This window comes from Scaptodrosophila lebanonensis, unplaced genomic scaffold, assembly GCF_003285725.1.
Source record: "Scaptodrosophila lebanonensis strain 11010-0011.00,11010-0021.00 unplaced genomic scaffold, SlebRS2 tig00000311-arrow-arrow-pilon, whole genome shotgun sequence".
NCBI lineage: Eukaryota > Metazoa > Arthropoda > Insecta > Diptera > Drosophilidae > Scaptodrosophila > Scaptodrosophila lebanonensis.
In genome coordinates, this window is record NW_022060643.1 from 240,865 (window position 1) to 257,323 (window position 16,459).

The 16,459-nt window shown below is 35.3% G+C and overlaps 1 protein-coding gene across 2 annotated transcripts in view; it reads right to left on the reverse strand.

Annotated features, from left to right (window-relative positions):
• Positions 1 to 15,126, reverse strand: part of LOC115630084 — a 160,872-nt gene extending 145,746 nt beyond the window's left edge. For both annotated transcript variants that reach the window (XM_030526710.1, XM_030526709.1), the window contains exon 1: positions 14,361 to 15,126. The gene's annotated coding sequence lies outside the window, so the exon portion shown is untranslated. The remainder of the gene's footprint in view (positions 1 to 14,360) is intronic.
• Between the last annotated feature and the right edge of the window lie 1,333 nt (positions 15,127 to 16,459).

Sequence of the window (16,459 nt, forward strand, 5' to 3'; positions counted from 1 at the left end):
CAATCTAAGTTTTCAAGGCATGATTTAAAAAGTAACTTGTTACTTGTTGTATCTTTTGTTCCTTTGATTTTAAGTATGTATACTTAAAAAAGAGAGAGCATAACATTAATTAAAAGTATTTATTCTTAAACATTTTCATATAATTGAAAAACAGCAGGAGATTATCTACATTTCAAACTGCATTCAAAGGATCTTTTTAGCAACATAAAGCTATTAGTAACTTTTCAAAATCACATGAAAAGCTTATGTTTTGAAAAAGTTGATACATACGAAATACTAGTTGTATATTAAATAGATTTGCATTGCAGTTGCCTTTAAAAATCATTCCATTTGGATATTCTACGCATTCTGAAAATCTGAAGGTTGACTTTTCAGTGGGTTTAAATGTATGACGGTCTTGGTGGGCGTACAAAAACACCCACGTACACACCCACACACGCACATAAGCGCAACAGAGCCAATCAATGCAATAGTATAGCCCCAATAAGTATGCTAGGTTAAATAAAGTTTTGCAAACAAGTAATTCGATATTTGAACAGCCTTGATTGTGATAGCAAGTAACAAACGTAAATAGCAGCATGCATGTGTGTGAGTGCCTGTGCGCATTTGTGTGTGTGTGTGTGTGTGAGTGCGAAGGCGACAATACTCCACACAGCCATACGGCTCGAGGCTAAAGTAAATAGTCCTGTTACACTTATGATGAGATTCTTTGCATCGCAACAATTGTGGCTGTTCTGCCAGCTCGGAAAATAACATACGTTCCTACATATGCGATTAATTCATTTCAGCAATAACTGTAGCGTTTGATGAGCTTATTGTTTAAGCTTTCGATTTTAGCTAAATATTTTAATTATTTTTTAAGAAACTCGCATTTTTTTTAAAAACGTATTTATTATTACGAAAATAATATAATTTGTAGGGTTTCCGACGGATTCTTGCTTTAGCTTATATATTTTGTTCTAGTTTCTTTAAATTGGATCTTTCCACAGTAAAGACAGATTTTTAGAGAGTGGAATGTTATTGTAGGATTATTGTATTTTTCGAATCTAGAAGAGTTGACTAAGCCTATAGTTGACTAAGCCTATATAAGTTATTATAATATTTATTACAGCGAAACAGAGAGTTAACAAGATAGAACGCTGCAGTCGAGCAAGCCCGGCAGTAAAATACCCTGTACTCTCAAAAAAAAAGGAAAATTTAAGAAAAAAAAATTATTATAAAAAATTTAATTAATTTAATTAAATATAAAATATTTAGCGCATGCATACATAAGTGTTTATGTACAGTTTCAACAGCATAGATTTATGCGTGTATGTATTCCAAAAATTACGGGAGTTTTGGAGAATTCACGAATTTCGGGGGAGTGGGGGGTGCATCGAAAAAAAACTCAAACTAGTACTTTCTCGGACTTAGGTGAATCTGGATACCAAGTTTGGTTATTCTAGCTTTTATAGTGTCTGGGATCCTTGCGTTCATCCAGACGGACATGGCTATATCGACTCGCCTTGTAATCCTGATCAGGAATATATATACTTTTGGGGGTCTCCCTGTTACATACATTCCCACAAAACTAGTATACCCTTTTACCCTTTGGGTACAGAGTCTAATTAAGAAAATAATTAAATAATTAATTAAGAACACAATTTTTAGAGTAGGCATAAAATTTATATTGACTCACTCACCTCACCAAATACTTAGTTACTCCCAAATTCATTTCAGAAATGTTCAACTTATGACGAATATTGGAAATCGAATACGAAACCAATCCTGTTAAATGCACATATAGAGTCCACCATACACCAAATCAATGAAGCAATGTCGCCTTTAATTAACGCGATTGTGCAATAAAGCTTAGCAAGGCCCATTCAATTTTTCCAATTGCTGCTCCCACTTACCACTGATGCTGTGTGGGCATGAAAAGTGGGCGTGCCTGCAGTAACAGTCTGCGATTTCGCAATGCACAGTTTGTTGTTGGGCCTGGTTAATATTGGCGCCCTTTTCATATTGGACCCATTGCCAAGGCCTTTATTGCTCCACAATGCGTATGTTATTCATACCTATCCCCCGCCCGCCCTTTCTGTCTGTGCGTCTGTGTGTGTGTGTGTGTGTGTGTGTGTGTTTGCGGGCACGCCGCTATCCGCGACCACGTCAGTCCCGCCTACATGCTGTTGTTATTGTCAGAGTCTGTAATTACTGTTCACACTGGAGCACCAAGTATTTGGGCCGCCCCAATTCAATTGCGATCTGGCGCACGTCCAAAAGTTAAGCGAAATTTCCATAGTGGTATTAAAACTGGAAAATAATGTTTTTCGAGTCTCTGAAATACTCTACAGAGTTCCGAGCCCATCCACTATCTATGTATTTCAATTCAGACTCTACCAATGCTTAATAAAATAATATAATATAATAATAATAATATTCAAAATATTAATGTTAATTTTAATGAGAAGTTGGTGCTACAAAAAATAATTATAATAAATAATAATAAAAAAATAATAACAAATAATGTTTTCAATCATCTTTCATATTTGTACGTTTATCCTAAAACTTAAACGCTGCCATGATTAAAAAATTTGCATTATATAGACTATAGTCTATCAATCAACCCGTTATATAGGTCTTTTAGGAAATTGAGCATTTTATTATTTAGAAAACCCAAGAGTCCTTATTCAACGTCATATTGCTTAAGCACTTACTGGGGAAATATCTATTCGATCGCGCTACACATATTGAAAAAAATCGGCAATAAATAAATTATCGAAAGATAGCTGTTACCTGAAAATTGTTGAATGAAAAAAGCATAATGCAAATTGAAAGACAAGCTACAAGGAGCTTGCATTGCATTATCCATAAATAAAAATAGATTTTTTTTTGTGTTATCTAAGTGGCTGACTAATTCCGTAATATTATCTAGGCCTTAAAGCAATTCTGTGTGTTTTCTTTCACATTATAAGATCATATAATGAATAGTTAGTTCGGAACATTCATTCGGAGCATTCTTCAAATAAGCTTCAATTTCATCTTCTCAGACAGGCGTTTAAAACGAAACGATAAATGATGAGACAGATGTATTCATTAAGAGTCAAAAAGGTATATCCTATTAATATCCTATTGATATTAACTTATTGAACACATTACATGGATATTATGAATAATTCGGAAACGAATAATTATGTTCATCTGGCAATTGCTTTTACAAAGCCATAGCATTAGAAAGATAAAGAATTGCTTTAATGGCACTAGTTGCTGAGAAGAAAAGTAAACATAAATCAACAGCAAGTTTCATTAAAAGCAAATGTTTTTCCTTTTTATTTCTCCCCAAGCTTAGGTTTTAGTTCATCTGCTGCATAGTTCTGTCTGCAATATTAATGTTTTCATTTTTGGCTTCTCTCGTCACTGACAAACCTGCTTAACAAGTGCTTATGTTCCATTTGGTAAAGTGTAAGTGTTGGGCGCAATTTAATCCTAAAACAAGTAAAAAAGGTAAAGTCGAGTATCCTGACTTTGAAATACTCTGTACATACAAGTGTTTAGATTAACTATAGAAATTAAAAAAGTTAAGAAAATTAAAAAAAAAAAAATTTGATCGATTTTACCTCTCTCCGTATTCGAACTCACGTAAAGGGTGTATAATTCCACATATACGAAGCAATGAATGTCTATGCGTGTCTATTCGTGTCTGTGTAAACATGTTTGCAGTCAACCAAACAGCAACACCAACAACAGCTGCGGGCAGCGCTTGGGCAGCAAATATATTTATGGCTATAACTTCTTGTTAAATCGGTCTATCATGGTGAAACTTGGCATACGGACACATAATCACCAACTGGGGGTATTTTTCAAGTTTCAGTTCAAAATTCCAAGAATTACGATTTGTGGGGGAATACACATTTTCTGCGTATTCACATAAGGCATCTGGGACTAATATTTGGTCTTATAGTCGATTATACGAATCGAAAATCGGGAAAACCCCCATAGGGGGAAGTGGGGGGGGAGGGGGGTGGTATCAAAAAAATAAAACAAACTTGCACAGCGTACAAAATTTGGTATCGCTAGCTCGTATAGTCTCTGAGATCCAGGTGTTCATACGGACAGACGGACAGACAGACATAGATCGACTCGTCTTGTCATGCTGATCAAGAATTAAAACACTTTGTGGGGTCTGCCACACTTTGTGGGGTCTGCCACACTTTGTGGGGTCTGCCTGTTACATTTTTCAGCTCGCGCAAACCTAGTATACTCTTCTAAATTTCATGTACAGAGTATAATTAAAGGCATACAAAAGCTCGCACTACCACTGTCCCGCGCTACTTTCGACCCCCATTCACCCCACCCAAAACGCTTGTCAGCGCCTCCAAGGCAGCTGCTACGCATGTGCGCGATGATTGAAATATATGAGCGTCATTTTTGTTGTTTTTGTTGTTGTTGCAGCTGCTACTGGTATGGCTACGGCTGCTGTTGTTCCACAAAAGTTTGCAATGACTTTAATTTGGGCACAATTTGGTTCGAGGGCTGGCACTGGGCGTGCCATTGTTTGTTGCCAAGATGTAGTTGTTGCTGCTGGTGTTATTGTTGTTGTTGTTGTTGTTATGGGCACAATTTCATGTCGAGCTCGGCAATTTTGGTGGCTCAGCCAACATGACAGTTGTTTTCAACAGCATATTTCGAGAATGATTGCGGATGATTGGATGCAATTGTGAGTTGCGAGCAAATGCACTTAATGGAATAGGTTTTAAGCCCCAAGCTGATGACGTAAATCAAACAGGAGAGGCAATCAGGCTAAGATGTGGCAAATGCCGCATACGGTAGCAGTTTTAAATAAATATTACTCTATTATTTACTGATAACATGTCTTCCAACAGACAACAATTTTTGTCATGTTTAAAATGTAGGGAAAGAGGCTTAACAAATATCAATTTTATTGTTATTGTTTACTATTATTTTTATTCTTTTTTTTATTTTTTATTAAACCTTCAGAAGCAATATTAACTCATATGGTTTTTACACATTCCTTCATTGATCCACAACTGCCGTAGTGCCCGTGGAGCAGTTGGCCTTGGCTATTGCATAGCTAATATTTATAACAAACATTGAAATAAATCTATTATTAATTGATATTTCCTATTATATTAACAGAAAACCCGTTCTTCAGCAACTATATACGACATAAGAAGCCAAAAAAGCAACCAAGATATTGCAACGCAGCACCTTTAAGGCTATGTAACTAATGATTGTTCCAATGTTATGTAACTAATAAGAATAAATAAATGAATCGATTTATTGTCATACGTTTCATAAAGACTCAAAAAAATATATGTTTTTTTCATTAAAAAATAAAATAAATGGACCTCGAGGTAAATTAATTTCATGTCATTCAGAATTATTATGTAACTTAAAGTGATACATTTTTGAAACGATTAATTGTGATAGGTTTCATAAAGATACAAATAAATATATGTTTTTTTCCATTAAAAAAATTATTGGACCTCGGGGTAAATTCATGTCATTCAGAATTGTTATGTAACTTAAAGTTATAATTTTTTGAAACGATTAATTGTAATAGGTTTCATAAAGATTCGCACAAAACCATGTATTTTAAAAGAAAATAAATGGACCACTCAGAACTCCCTTGTCTTCCTTTCGTTCGATCGAACTTGGACTCGGAATGAATTTCATTTGGTAGATTATGTCTGCTTTTAATTTAAGAAAATCAAAAACAGAAACGAATTGGTTGACTTTTCGTTTGAATGCAATGTTTGGTAATTCAGAGATTCTGCCATGCATTTATGCAGAAAACTATCAACATCAATGCGAGAGTACCTTGTGGATTTTTGAGCTCAGTTATAACTTGCATTCAATATGATAAAACCTGATTAAGGCCCTCTTTACACTCTTTATGCACATTTCAAGCCATTTACTTGCAAGCATTTTCTTCGTCCTCTCTCTTTCTCTCTCTCTCTCTCTCTCTCTCTCTTTATCTGTGTCTCTATTCCTGCTGCCCGAGCTCGTCTTGTGTTTCCGTGACACTTGACGCTCGAAGAAGAAAAAAATACAAGTTTTAAGTGGCAGGGAAAGTTTTGTCCTCTTTCGTTCGCTTTAGTTTCGCTGCAACCACTTAAAAGGCAACCATCCAGCACCACCACCACCACCACCATCACCACCACCATTACCATGTCATCTTGAGAGCTGTTTTTCATATTGCACTCAGTGGCCATTTAGCAATAGCTCTAGACAGTAGAAAAAATAAAATGTTAAAAGCAAAACATGTATTCGCAACATAAACAGGCAATTGACCGACGCGCACAACTCTTCACCAGTGTGCTATATGTTTGTGTGAGTGTATGTATGTGTATGTGTATGTGTATGTGAGTTAAATGCTGAAATATTTACATGAGCTGAGTTAAAAGTGCAAGTGCTTGCTGTAGAAGTGTTTAATAGATGTTACTGACTTTGTTAAATAATAGATGATGGAATGCCGTTTTTACAAATTCACTTTTGTATGTTGAAGCATAAGTGAATGAGAATTTTGTTGCCAAGTCGTCAGGAAGCGAAACAAACAAAAATACAATTAGATCTGGCTATAAGTCAGCAAAGGAATGTGCGAACTGTGAGCAACACAGAGTGACGAAAGCTATTAATGTAAGCACAAGTTCCCTTTCAACTTGTGAGCAAACAAATTACATTTAGTTTTTAAGCACACCATTTAAAAAGCATTTTTTAAAAAAAATTTGCGGCCAATTTAAACTTGAATTCTAGCTTGGGTAAATAATATACTTATGTAATTCGAATTCATCAGATCTTTCAACTAAAAGCGAATCAAGCTCTTAAAATAGTGCATCTAAAAATGCCAAACATACCTTTGATATTTAATATTTCATAAGCATCTGTTTCCAACTAAATTCCAACATAAATTTCGTTTATTTAATAATAATAATTTATTCTTCAAAGTGGAGAGTGAAAGTTGAAAATGTTTGTAAATTATTTTATTAAGTCCGTGCAGACTTAGCGACAGTAAATGTGAAGAAGAAACTTCCCTGTTTTAGGAGGGTGATCAAAAGTATTGCATACCCGCCAGGCGCATAGAGTTAACAGAAATCAGTTTCCTTATACTCTTTTATATATTTGTTATAAATTATGTTAAGCAATTTTTAGTCAGCGGTGCATTAAAAGCGCTTTTCTAGACATCCATAACGTTTGATTATACTTCGAATCTGTAGTTATTTTCAATTGAAACATCTTACAGACCTTTGGAGGAACTACTTTAATAATTAAACAAGAGAGAACGCTACAGTCGAGCAAGCCCGACAGTGAAATACCCTGTACCCAGGTAAACTTCCGTCACTGAGTCATATGCGCCCATAGCAGCAGCAAAAAGAGGAAGAAGAAGAGCGAACTTGTTGCTGCAGTTTGGGGGGGTTGCACTGGGGAGAATTTGTTTTGCTAATAACTTTTCTTAGAATTGACCGAATTGAATAAAATTTTGAACAACAGTAGACAATTATGTATAAATTATGTGTGCAAAGTTTGGTTTAGGTAGCATTTGAAATGTGGACGCTATTGACGAAATTCTGTAGCGGGGGAAGGGGGGGGAAATTCCAAAAAATAAAATAAACTCGTCCTTTCTCGGACCTAGGAGAATCTGGATGCCAACTTTGGTTATTCTAGCTTTTATAGTTTCTGAGATCCTCGCGTTCATCCAGACGGACAGACGGACAGACGGACAGACGGACGGACGGACGGACATGTCTAGATCGATTTCTCTCGTCATGCTGATCAAGAATATATATACTTTATGGGGTCGGAGATGCTTCCTTCTGTATGTTACATACTTTGCACAAACCTAATATACCCTTTTTACCCTACGGGTACAGGGTATAAAAATATTATTTGGATTACTGCTTTAAAATACTGACATAAAATATGCCTGACCAACAAAGAGTGTATAAAAATGTATTTTAAATTGCAATATTATGTTAAAAAGACACTAAGCCAGACATACGGTACTTAATATGTGGAGCTACTCATTAATTTAAAACCGTATTAGATCCGACAATCAATTTGAATCTATTGACAGAAAGATTTATTATAATTTATAATAATGTTAGTTGCACATTTGAAAAAACAAACGCTTTTGTTTTGAAGACTTTTACTGGACGATAAAAATCGAATTTGATTTTATTTGTGCAAGATCGATTTTCTTCACTAAGTATGTTTGGTTTAAGAACTGATTTAAGTCCATTTGACAATCAACAATATAAGCTGTGCTAACAGGAAAGTCTCCGCATTTTGCGCAAAAAAAAGGAGTTCTACGAAAGTTCTAAAGCAACAAATATCTCAAATCGTGTTCTGTATATTGGTTAGAAAAAAGAACTTAATTAAACCAATGACAATATGCTGTTAAACGATTACTTGTAAGCTGAAGAAATGAAGACAAAGCGGTTATAATGTCTTCCAATATTTCTGAAAACGAAAACAATCAGTTTCTGTAGTTTGTTTACCAAAAAAAAAAAAGAAGAAGAAAAACTGAAGGAGATGAAACCAATTCAGTTGAAAATTAATCACGATGGCTGCTGATTGGGTTCCGCTTCAATGGAGACATCGGTTCCGAATGCGTTCCTCTTGAGTGCCTTTTCGGAAAGTCGTGGTTTTCGGTTGCGTGGCGGCATGAAACAAACAATTTGGCAGCCTTGGCAGGACGCTTTCGTCGAAAAGCAACAGTGTATTCTATTTACATGACTGACGTGTCTTTAAATAAAGACCAACACCATCTAACAACACACCCACACACACACACACACACACACACACACGTGTATTGTCGTTGTCTAAGTACAGGAGCACTTAACATGAAAGTCAAGGCAGTCAACTAACACGCATTCAAATGCAAATGCTTATACATGTGTGTGTGTGTGTGTGTGTGTGTGTGTGTGTGTGCGTCTATATATTCACAAACATACATATAGTACATAGCTCATCTGCATTAGGTTTCGTATCTGACGCATCGCATTTGGGGTAAAAATCGTGCAAAGTGTCTGTAAACATTTATTTCAAAAATTTATGAATATTATGTATGGCAAGTTGAAGGGCGGATGTGTTGGGATGGGAACAGGCGAGCAACAGTTGCGTGGCAGGTGGAGAGGGGGGAGAGGGGGGCTGATGGTAACGTCATGTGTAACAAATAAGCGCTTACATTTACTGTTGCTTACTAGCGTGTACTTGCCGCATGTGTATCTGTGTGCATGTGTGTGTTTGTGTTGCTTTTCCTTTCAACAAAATGTGCAGGCACCGCCTCAAAGCTCGACAATGCTTATTGTTTATTCGTATGTCTAAGTGATTGTTGCGAGTCATGATATATATAGTATTTGTAACAAATGGGAACGTACGTCTCGCACCTCGGCATTGTTCTTTTCCCCCCCGCTGCCGTGAGAGAGAAGAACAATTTTCAATGGTCTCGTTGCCTGCCGCACAAACATTCGCACTGCAAATCCTCTTTAATTTTTCCCATATCACAGCCCATTTCTCATTTAACAAATTGCCACCAAATATGCTTTTGCTCGCACACCCTCGCCCCCTCCACTCCCACTATTCACGCACTCTCTTTTCTACTTTTCTACGCGCACCCTCCGCTTTCAGATTTATTTGAGTCGTTCATTAAGTTCGAATTAGAAGAGCTCTGCCGAATATTTACAATACTGGACTATCGCTTTGAACTAAAAGCAAATAAAAAATCATATATATGTATATATATATATATAGTACTTGATACAAAACAGTGCTTATAAGCCACAGAAATGCCTTTCTTCTCACCCTTATGATCGCAAGGTACCAATTGAATAGGAAATATGTTTTCTAATTTGTCGTCGGAATATGAAAAAGGTATTTTCTTTAAAAACAAATTTCAGGATCATTCTTTAAGTCTTTTTTGTCATTCATACTATTTCTAGAAGCTACTTTGCATTTCTTCCACAACCTTTTTTTCTCAACTTCTTTTTTTTATAATTTTCAGTCAAGAAACTTGGGGAAAAAAGATGAGAAAGGTTAAGAAGCGAGTCTTTAATGAATAGCGTCTGTGTCCCACTGATTAGGTTCCTACTTATTTCCTGTTTCCTTTTTCTAATTATTACTACTAATTTTAGTTAATGCTATTGGTAGAGGACACTCGGCATTTCTTCTATATCCTTCTTTCTCGACTTCTGTCCCGTTTTGATATTCTTTATTTCAAAGAGGCCATTCTCTGATTTATCTATTTTTGATTCCCTTTTCTTTCACTGCTTCCTCCTTAGACTTTCTTCCACTATGTATCTTTATTTTCACCCAACTCTTCTCATTCTTTCTCTGTTTTCATTCCCTAATTTATGTTCAAAGAAATGTAACAATTGTTCTCAATATTTTAGTTTTCTTTTAAATTCATCACGACCCCTTTTAGAGTTTTAGCGTAGTTGTTGTTTTTGTTTTTGTTTAAGCCTAACGCCATTATGACATTCAGTTTAAACTTGAATGCAAGTATCTGCCTGTGTGCTTCACACTAATGGCGCACAAATTCATGAGACTGCGTCACGCTTCAAAAAATGAAATTATAATTTCATATTTCATTAATTACGTTGTCATGGCAAGCGGCAAAGTAACGGGAACGATAATAGTCACATTATCAACTGACAAGCAAACACAAGTGCCAGCGAATGGGGGAAGAAATTTTGAGAAGCAAAACAAACTATAGAGCTACTATACATATAAATAGTGGTCGGCTTATACTCAGCTCTTACAAAGGTCGGAAAGACCTTACATCCATAAATTATATCTTTATCCAAAACCGATCTGAACTCTCAAAAAAATACCCTTCGAACGCAAATTTTCAATCGGTATTGCATAAATCAATGATTTATTCAATGAATAAACTTATAAAGTAAAAAGTAATAAAAACCCTATAAGCCAATATTAATATCTAATAATTAATAAGACTCGAGGGGGGAATGCCTTCATTTGTAGTCTCACACAATAGGGGAATCTTTGGTTAAAAAAATATGCTTTCAGCGAGGAAACAGAGAGTTCTCTTGAGAGTAGAAAAGTTTTACAACATAAGACCTAAAAGATTAGACTTACGATTAGCTAACGACGGCAGAATAGATTGGTAAATAAAGGAACCCAGGCTCTCAGCTAAGACTAGGAAGAAATTGTTTCAGGACCGACTCAATCCGATCCTGAAGTGTTTTGTATTAAGGACACCAAGCACATGATTAGTAAGTATTTCAGCACAGGGCGTACTCGAGAGCTGTTCGGGGACCTTGGTGGTATAGATAACAATGAATTCTTTGTGTTGAGAAATTGAGACGGCACTAGTCAGACAACACTTGACTTAGCAGCCACTTCATGCTCACATCAATTGCAGCTAATCATTATAATAATAATTTTGATTTTGATTTCTTGGAAATACTGAAAGCGTTTCCCTAGAACATCTTCAGCTGATTAACTTAAGTGGATTGAAAGCTTACAGCTTGCTGCACTGTTTTTTTGGTTAAAGGATAGATATACAATAATACAGTGAGGTAATAAGTTAAGTCCCTTATTATAGCAGTGAAGAGTAAGTGAAATCGTATAAAAACGTATTTAGTTGAATAAATTCAATAAAGTTGTTCGCTTAATTTTAATAGCACAGCCTCTGATGTTTTGATGAAAAGTGTTTAGGGACATGGTTCGGTTTCAGACGAGTATGTACACACATACAAGTAGACACTATGTATTCCCAATATGCAAATAACATTTCACATTTTGTATCAAAATATGCAAACGAATTCGCCTAGTAGCTTTATTAAAATTCTAGAAGCGCGCACACAGACACACACACACACACACACACACATACAGATACAGAAAAACACACACATGTACGGACATGTGCATAGGTTTTGTGAAAATTCAAAGAGTTTTTCATCTATTTCGATGGTTGGATTGGCTGTTTGGTTGGTTGGTTGGTTGATTGGTTGGGTGCGGTGCGGTGCGGTGCGAAAAGTCGCGCATGAAATGCCACAAAAACGCGTCAACTACAATAAATTTGCGCTCCTATTTGTCACATCACACTCAAAATTCCTATTGTACATATTTAGTTATTGTTGTTATTGCTGTTGTTTAGTAGTTGAAGGGTTTTGGCTTCACTATAATCCTTTCGGCTGCAAGCCCAGCCAGCAGTCGACTGACGAACATTTTAATGAGATTTTAGAATTCCAAAGAAATTCAAAACGTTGCTTCAACTTTCTCCCTTTATATATGTATGCCTGCGTGTGTGTGTGTGTGTGTGTGTATATGGGAAGCAGTCAAGTTAATTAGCAAGAAACAGATAACGTCACAAAGTGGGGCAAGACAGCGGCAACGTTCAACACCGATGTCTAAGGCCAAGTGCTGACTGTAACCCACACCACGATTCGGATGCGGAAAAGGGTGCGTTGGGGCGGAAGAGGCAGGAAACGAGTGACGGCAAATGCAAAGAAAATGATTTATTATCTGCGAAGGCAATTAAACAAAATTACTCGTTAATTGTTGCCGGGGTAAGCGACTCAGTTGCCAGTTTCGCAGTCGTTGCCAAAATATATTTTTGTTAACGTTTCAATGTCCACACCCTCGAATAAATCTACTATATATGAGTATAAATAAATTGAACAAATGCTACTCTCTGCTAATGAGAGCTTTTCAAAACTATTAAATATGAAATATAAGAAATATGGAAGATATTATTCGATTTTAAAAGATAAATTTCAGAGTGTGATGTGAAACATGGAGTTATTTGGAATTATTTATATTCAATTATATTCACACTTAGATATTCCCATCAATTTTATGAAATAAATATAAATTATAAAATATATTGAAGCTTAGACATCCTCATTTGTTTGTTATCTTTGCTACCGATTTTAAAAAACTACATTTATTTTATTTAATTTTCGAAGTGGAAGTCTCCTTTCTTTCAAAATTTCAATAAAATGTATATATTTATATTCACATAAATTACAATAATATTAATTATTCGATTATACAGAAATGTAAATAATAAATATTTAAGATAAGCTACAAATATAAGATATTAAAATTTCAGAATTACGTAAGTCGTATTATATAAATAAATGATATAAGCAATTAAATAAATAGTCAAAATATCAGAGCTCATCCAAATAATAACTACAGATAGTACATAAAAGTATACTATGCAGTTCCAGAAAGATAAAAATGCAGAAGAGAAACAATTTTTTAATATCAGTTGGGCGGTATGGGCTGAAAATATTGCTAATATCTTTAAACGAAAATAAAACCAAAAAGAACACTTACAGTTTTTTTAATAACTATAATTTAACTTGCTTGTTTAAATTCAAGCTTAGAGTGAAAAGGGAGTTTAATTAGTAGAAGTATCGTTCTTTCAGAAGAGTATTGTATTATTATATTATATATATTTATAAAATTTAACATCGCTTGTTTATTTCACAGCACAATAATATTTGTAATTTTCAAGTTGATTTCAAGTTTTTAAATATTTTATGTTATTCCTATTTGCATAAATCTAATAGATCACTATTTATAAAAACAAAATCGATTTTACGGCATTTTCATCTCTGAATCTTTATAAGTTACTCCAACTTTTTTATGAACGACTGAACAATGCATAACTATTTTCATTAATTGTTTAATACTTAAAATTGTAATTAAGGCTAAGCTACATTTGTTTGCTTACATAAAGGAACAAATTTAATCCTTTCGGAACAGAATTTACGTTCCACAACTAGGATATAAACGAAAAAAAAGTTTGTAGCCGACGAAATTTTGCTGATTTCATCATAATCATCCCGATCTTACTTCAAACTCTATAAAATTAATTTTTAGAAATGCAACAATTGATCTGAAACCTTTTTCTTTATATTTTTTATTTATGTTTCTAGAAAACTCAATAATATCTATAATTCAAATTTATCAATTTCGATTTAATGCGTTTAGGCATATTTTCTACACTCCACCTGAAATCGGACCCAAATTGTAAAGAGCAAAAAATTTGAGTATTAAAAGAAGGTGATTTGGTCAGACGAGAATAATAAAATAACCAGATTTCAGGAGAGTCGCGTGCCAAAAAACATATTTAAAACGAATTGCAATTTCCAGTAATTACGAAAGTGTTAAATCAAATTCCTGAAATATGTATATATTTGTTGAACAAAAGATAACTTTGTTGTATAATCTTTCCTTCCTCATATATTAGTAATAAAATACAATATACTAATGCAATATACTATTGCACTCTTTTCAATTTCCTTCCACATTTAAACTGTGTTTATTTCCATATTTCTATAAATACATAATATAGGATAAACATCCTCTGCACTCACCTTTTTGGTTCGTTCACACAAATTAATCCAAAGATGCGCTAATAGCCCCGTTAGCTTGTTTACACAAATGTTTGGGTTTTGTGTTTTTTATTGATATTGTGAATTTACGATCTCAAGAAATTGCCGCACTTTTTACTCACGATTTGGACAAACGAAAGTTGTTTGAATGAATATGAATTCTTTTTATATGATTTGCTTCAAATGAACAAATTTGAAAACAAATTGAACGCCTTGGCTTTGGCCAACTTGCTTTGCACATTTGGTGCACAACAATAACAAAAAAAAATTAACACCCACACACACGCGTGCACACAAACAAACACAATTCGTACTTGTTGTGTACAAATATTTCGAATGTAACGGTAAAACGCGCGCGTACGCGATAAAAAAAATTGGCTTGCTGATGGTGCTGCTGTTGTCGCTGTTGTTTGGCGCTTGACGTTTGAATATTTGGCTGCTGTTGCTGCTGCTGCTGCTGCTACTGCTTGCTGTTATTGTTGTTATTGTTGGGGCTGATGATTTGCTTGCTGTACGCTTTATTTTGTTTTAGCTCCGCTGCTGGCGCTGAGGCTGAACCGAAACGCACGAAAGTCTGTCGATGAATGAATTAACAGTCTGAGTGCCGACTCCTCGAGTCCTCGCGTCATCGAGTTCCCGAATTCCTGTGCAGCCACAGCGACGGCGCCAACAACAAGTTGTTGTTTAAGCGCCGCAACAGTCATACAAAAGCTCCATGGAAAGCTTTCGCCAAAGCTTCGCCACAAAATCGAAAAAATTAAGCGACCAACCGTTTAAAATTCTCTTGCTCTTCTTTTTCGTGTCGTCTGTGGCTTACGGTTTGTTGTGCTGCGGTCTTTCTCTGGTAACGGTAACTGTGAGTGCTTCTGGCATCTTTTGCGCAACGGTTTTTATTTTTGTTTTGCATGCGCAAATTTAAATTTTTCGAAAAATCTTTCAACTCATAAAAAACCCACAACATGTTTGGCACAACAACTACTCTTAAAAAAATATCCTTTCATAATTATACCCTGTACCCGTAGGGTAAAAAGAGTATATTAGGTTTGTGCAAAGTATGTAACATGCAGAAGGAAGCATCTCCGACCCTATAAAGTATATATATTCTGAATCAGCATGAGGAGAGAAATCAATCTAGACATGTCCGTCCGTCCGTCCGTCCGTCTGGATGAACGCAAGGATTTTAGAAACTATAAAGCTATAAACCAAATTTGGTATCCAGATTCTCCTATGTCCGGGAAAGGACGAGTTTATTTTTTTTTTTTTTTTTTGAATTTTCCCCCCTTGCCCCCGCTACAGAATTGCGTCAATACCTTAGTTACCTAAACCAAACTTTGCACACTAAATTTATACATAATTATCTACTAACTCAGTGACGGAAGTTAACCTGGGTACAGGGTATTTTACTGTCGGGCTTGCTCGACTGTGGCGTTCTCTCTTGTTTTATCTAAGTGTTTCGCTAAGCTTCGTATTTTGATAAGTCGATTTAGAAATATCCGTCTCTCCGAGATGAACGCTGTCCACAGGAGCTCTTCACCATAATTTCCAGCTCAATTAAAACGAACTTAGAAGAAATTCACCACACGATCGCCGAATCAAAGTAAGAGAGAAAATTACTATAAGAGCACCAAGAGCACCAAGTCTAAAGAACGCATTTAACATATTTTAAACAACAAGTAATACATTTGTAAACAACTATTTTGAGTAGCAGGAAGCATATTTTAGATGGAGACTATGTTGAAAAACAAAAATCAAAACTCCAGCTATTTACGAACTCGATCCACTAACAAATGCAGGTGTTTTATGGCTTCCACTTCATCCTCACATCCTTATCCCCGCTACTCATGCTCTCTTTGTCTTACTACGCTCTATTGTTTGTTTTTTATTTGCAACAAGTTGGGTCGTTCGTCGAGATTTAATTCGCTCAGCTAACAAAGCATGTTAGAAAACTGTTATAGACGCAAGGGAGCCACAAGAAAACATACGGCAGAGTAAAGCAAGTAAATGTAGTTCTCTTTATACTTTGTTTCTCTTTCTTTTTTGTTAAGGCGCCATTTTGTCTGCCAAACTGTGACATTGAAAAA